Raw genomic sequence first — 6,000 nt, 5'->3', positions numbered from 1 at the left:
CAGTTGCCCAGGATCCAGGTTTGGTTTCCAGTTCCCTCACGGTTTATGTTACAGTTAAAAGTGATCCAACATACTCTTTGACCTCTGTGGCGTGCACATGGTGAACAGACACATGCAGAGAACACACTCTTGCACAAAAAAGAAAATAAATGAATCTTTAAAAAGTCAGTAGCATATAAATGCAAACCAAAAAGCACTTATCTGATCTACTCCAAATATCTTCTAAAATAGCACATAAACCAGATATAAGAGTGTAGTGCAGTAGCCCTGCTTTACATATTTACCAACTGTTGAAATGCCTAGCTTGGTAGAAGACGTTCTTATATCTTATATCTTCTTTACATGCGTCCTCAGGGAAAACGCCTCTCTCTACATATTAATGGAAATAAGCAAAAAAAAATGATGTTCTGCTCTTATTATTAAGACAGTTTTTGACTTTTTTGGATCCATGCCCCAGAGACCTAACCTCACTTCTCTTGCTGGATTGAAAATGGTTTGGTCATTTGTCTGTGATAGTTGGGGAGAAAAATCTAGATTGGGTTGTCTCTGTGCTCCTTCTACAGAGGTCACCCACTTTTCACATTCCAATTCTTACCCCTCATCTCTGCACAAACCCCTTCACCTTGATATTAGGATAATTCAATATACTTAATTGCTGAGATGAAATTGAGTCCTTTTCTTGGCAGGGGTTATTTTGTTTTTATTTGCATGTTCTTTTATAAACAAAAATTCTAGTTTTCCCACTGTGGATTGAGAGAGTCCTCTTCCTGCATTGTGGCTGATCTCAGATATTGTAACCATCTCCTTTCTTATGCATCTGAAGAATTTGCACTGGAGCACAGGTAGAGTGAGTGAGTGGTCAAGGCTTATTTCAGCAGGCAAGGAGGTCAGACAGTTAGTAAGTACACCTTCCAAAGTGAGGGGTAGGCAAAACTGGCAGAAGCAACAGCAAAGGGCTGCCTCTCATACCTTGACTAATGCTCCCCCATTTCTCCTCTCTTTGCCCACCCATGGGGCTGTCTGGGGTGATCTTTTTTCTTCAATAGATGGAGGTTTTCTTAGAAGCCTACTTTACCCACACTTCAGTAGGTTACAATTAGATGCAAGAGTATGTATAAAAGTGTAACTACCCGAGGCACTGCTGCTGAGACCCTTGTCTGGGTTCATGGCTCTAATGCAGCCCAGCTCTCTGTTGATGTCCACTGATATCACTAAAGGCTGAGAGGATAGGGCTGTAAAGAATTGGCCCTGCCCCTCACTGGTTGCAACACTGGGGAGAATTTTTCCTGTCCTCACCAGCTGAAACACCATTGAGAGAAGGCCCTACACCTCACCTGGGCAGCACAGTAGAGTTGACCCTGTAGACAGGGATGTGGGTGAGCCAGGCCCGAGGGCAAGAGAGAGGCACAGCTGGTACGCCTCCCTTGTGGTGAGGTGGTGGAAGCAAGGGAAAGGTGTACTCCCCCCCCCCCCCCACCTCTAGCTGGCAAGGAAGCTGATCCTCCTTTTATCTGCTACAGCACTCAGGAAAGTGAGCCCTACGTCTTGCCTGGGGCTCATAGCAAAGCTGACCCTATTGACAGGCATGGTGTGTGTGTAGGAGAGATGTACCTCCACCTCTCCCGGCCTGTGGTGGGTGGGAGAGATGACCCCGAGGTCATAAGAGTGGAAGAGTTGTCCCTGTCCCTCACCAACTGTAGCTCTCGGGAGAGTGGCTCCTATGCCATGCTTGGGCAACACAGGAGAGCTGGCCGTGATGGTCCAGGTGTGGGAGAGTCAATTTTGAGGGCATGAAAGCAGGAGAACCCGCCTGCCCCTTGCTGCAAAGGTTGAACAAGCCAGGACAATCAATGCTGGAGAGCTCACCTAGGCGGTGAGGGTGGGGGAGAACTGGTGGACTGACCAACCTGCAACTAATCAGGCCCAGAACCAAGCTTATGAGTTGGCCCACCCCAACATCCACCCCCATCTATGATCTGTGTGAGCACATGAAGGAGTCAGACCTACAGACCCAAAGCTCCAGGATCTCCCCAACACAGGGCAACAGGATATCCAAGAGGAGTCTCAGTGAGGGTCCAGCATCGATAGTGTAACAGAAACCAGAGGTCTCGAACCAGACCAATGGAGCTTGGCAATGAACACTTGCAAGTAAGACATAGGGACAAAGGGGTTTGCTGCATGACTCACTGTGTCACACTATAGCTTCCATGACGACAGTTTTCCTTTTTTTCTCTTAAAATTTATTTTATTTTGGGGGTAGGTGTTGCAAGGGCATAGGGCAAATATGAAGGGACAGGGAAATGAAAGGGACCAAGATGAATGATGTGAAAGACACAAAGAATAAATAAAAAGAAAGTTACAAAATCGGTATGGAGTTATATAATTAGGGGCTAAATTCTGAATCTAGATCTAAAGAAAATAGATTTGCTATATTCTGGCCAACTTGGAGAGTCTTTTCTTTGTCTCTATTAAAAATTGAGCCTTCCCAGAGTGAGAGCCCCAAAGCAGGAAGAGAACTCTTTGGGGTGGGGTGCAGATGGTAGTGCTGGCTCTTTATATATATATATATATATATATATATATATATATATATATATATATATATATATATATATATTTCAAGTACTTCTAGTTGAGAGGGTTCCCCTTATTGTTTTAAACTCAAGTCTGTGGGTATTGAATGGGCACACCTGTGAACAGATTATGACAGCATCCCCGCAGTTAAACAGCTTATGAGCCTGCATAAGGAGACAAATCTTCACAACTCACAAGGGAAAGCAGGATAAAAGAGCTACGCAAGTGGTCCAAGAGCTTTGGGGCGTGAGAGCTGCATGAAGTTCAGAGCAGAGTCAGTGTGATGAGCGACTCAGCGGGGGAGAAATATGTCATTAAAAATAAGTGGATGAAGACAGAAAGGGAAGAACTTCCCAAGCAAGGTGGCAGGCAAGAGCAAAGGGGCTGGATGAAGTCTATTCAGTGAATGAACATTGCTCAAATTGGCAACATCTGTGGGTGAAGGCTACAGGGAGATTGGTTGCGGCCACTACTTCTTAGACTCAAACCCCAATCTTCTACTCAACAACTGCAGTTGCAGGGGGATTAATACTTAGGAAATTTTCAAAGTACAAAGGCAGGTCCGCTACCTCTTTAGCTATCAGTGATATTGATGCTTCCTGTCCGCTCAACACCCTTGGGAGAGACCTCCTCGACCTTCCTTAACCAAGCTGTGTCAATGAGCAAACCCATCACAATCAGGAATTGCTTATACATTATTTAATTTTTTTGGCAGATTTATCGATTTTGTGTGCGAGGTGTTTTGCCTGCATGTGTGTCTGTGTGCCTGTATCCCTCAAGCCCTCAGAGGTCGGAAAGGGTATCAGATGCCCTGGCACCAGAGTTACATACAGTTGTGAGCTACCATGTGGATGGTGGGAGCTGAATCTGGGTCCTCCCAAAGAGTAACAGTTGATCTTAAGGACAAAGACTGAAAAGTCGAGTCTCTAGAATCAAGCTTCGGTTTCTCATAAAAGAAAGAAACTTACCTTGCATGCTTCACCCAAATCCAGAAGGTGGCAGTTTTCATCGTATTTCTTGTAAGTGATCGAAAAAGTATCAGCTGTGGACACCAAGACCAAGCTCTCAGCACAAAGGAGATTTCTTTGCCCAGAGGGACAGAGGGCAGGGAATAAGAGACAAAGACAGGAGATGGAGGATGAAGGAGAAGGGGAAGGGAACAAGGGAGAGGGGGCAGGACAAAGAACTGTCTGGAAAGAGAGGAGACAGACCTAGCATGTAGGAAAATGGTGGTTTATAAAGGTAAAGTGGAAAGCCTGTGTTAGGATGAGTTATTTAATTTTAACTGGGCGTGTTAATTGGGTGAGCCAAATTATGCAGAATGAACATTATCACATTTTATGTTTGCTGTGAGGATAGGAAAGGGGATTTCCAGGGATTAGGGAGAACAGGAAATGTAGGACTTGAGCTGTCTAAATACACGTGGATGACTAACATGGTAACTATAGGTGGTGACCAACAACGCGGAGAGGGAGTGCTGGGCTGATAGCCCTCTGCCGTCTTCTGGTTGGCTGAGAATTGGGGTGATAAGCATGAGCTGCGGGAATTCTCATCTGCTCCAGGAAAGTGCGCTTGTTCTGAACTGTTTTGCAGGCTTGATTGGGAACACAGACGACTGGAGGTTACCACCGCCTTCCGTAACCTCGGGGCTAATGAATAGGACCACAGTTCCAGAGTGGGACATTCTCACATTCCCTTCAAAGAGCCAGACATGGACCTTTGTACTTCAGGGATCAGTCAGTCTGATCACTCTTTCGCAAGGATCAGTGGCCAGAGAGTGCTATATAGGTCAAAGGTCTCCTTCCTGCGGCGCATCTAGGATGGCGGAGTAAGGTCCATTTGCAGAGACAGTCGCTATCTCAGGGAAAATAGGTTTTGAGAGCACAAAATCTGAAAAAGTAAACAGTAGGCAGAAAGCTTCTATTCTTCTCAGGGAGATCCCGAAAACTAGACAATGTGGGGTAGACAGAACATCTATTTATCTCATCATCCAATCTGCCTTAAATAGAAAAGGCTAAAATATTAGTCACCGCAAATCAAAATTACCCACGCTACTTAACAAAGTAAGCGCGTGAGGAAGATGTCCAAAGGCATACAGCTTTTTCGGGCCGGGCTGCATTAGAAGGCAGCCTGAAGAGGGTGCTGCCCCTCCTCCAGCCCAGGGGCTTCCTTTCCATTTTCAAGGCCGTGGATGCTTTCACGGGTTCACTGGGGTCAGGAGCACCTCCTGCAGAAGAGACCTCCTTGCTCTCCTGAAACCCCAGCTCCAAGAACAGGAACCACCTTTACTTCCACAACAATCCAAAATAAAATTTTTTTTTTTTATAGAAATGAGAAGGTTCTTGTGGGATTTCGTTTAAACTCTAAAATAATCCATCCTAATGAATATGCTTATTATGTATGTATTTTTAGTTCCAATATCTTCTTTTCCCGAATCCTAAAATAAATAAAAATACTTCGGATAACAGAATGGTGATGAGTCTCCTTATATAAAGTGGCTATAACTAGAGATTGTTTTCTTTTAAAAAAAAAATGCTGGCAATGTGATATCACTAAAAACATCCCCAGCCTGCAGAGAGTTTGGAGATGACGTGTGAAGTATTAATTCCAACCCGTTGCTTCCCACATGCCATGGAATATTCCTTAAAAATGTTGAAAGCTGAAAAAAAAATAGATGATTATCACTAATGTCAAAATTCTTTTTAGTCATCAAATGTCAATTATGAAATGCTTGTCATGTGTCTCTTGGTAATGTCACCCGAGAAAGATGATTAAGAGCATCAGCCCTCCCCCCACCCCCCAGCACTGTGCTGCTGTGCCTGGTGCAGTGTGCACCAGGGTCACTGGGCTCTTACTCAGGCTCCAGCCTCACCTCCTCGGCATGCTCTGTTTTCTTTTTCTTTATTTTCCACTAGGAGATATATTTTGAGGGGTTCTTTGCCGCTGCCACTCTCATAATTCATCATGGAGTGTAGGAATGCACAGTTAATATGCTTTGTGACCTAAAAACCCATTTTAAAACCGTTTTCTTTTGCTGACAAAGGGTTTGTTTTGTAGCTCAGGCTGCCTTGGAACTCGTGGATAGCCTCCTGCCTCAGCCTTCTGAGTATTGAAATTACAGGTTTTTATCAACATATGTGGCTACTGTTTTCTTTTCAAAAAGAAAAGACCCAAGCCATATTTGTCACATTTACACTGTATGTGGAAAAATGTGAATATGGCTCATTAGAATGACTGCCTTCCCGATTTCATGTTACTATGTCAAGTAATACATGAATAGACAGTTTATGAAAGTTGGTTAAATTAGACAAGATGGGTGCTGAAATAGCATTAGTTCCTAAATGTATGGGAGTCCTAATACCAAAGACTCCATTGTTTTCCTTTTGTTTTGTTTCTCTGCAGCTTTGGAGCCTGTCCTGGAACTCG

The sequence above is a fragment of the Myodes glareolus genome, chromosome 13 (assembly GCF_982192425.1).
Source record: "Myodes glareolus chromosome 13, mMyoGla1.1, whole genome shotgun sequence".
Taxonomy (NCBI): Eukaryota; Metazoa; Chordata; class Mammalia; order Rodentia; family Cricetidae; genus Myodes; species Myodes glareolus.
This window is presented reverse-complemented; position numbering follows the sequence as displayed.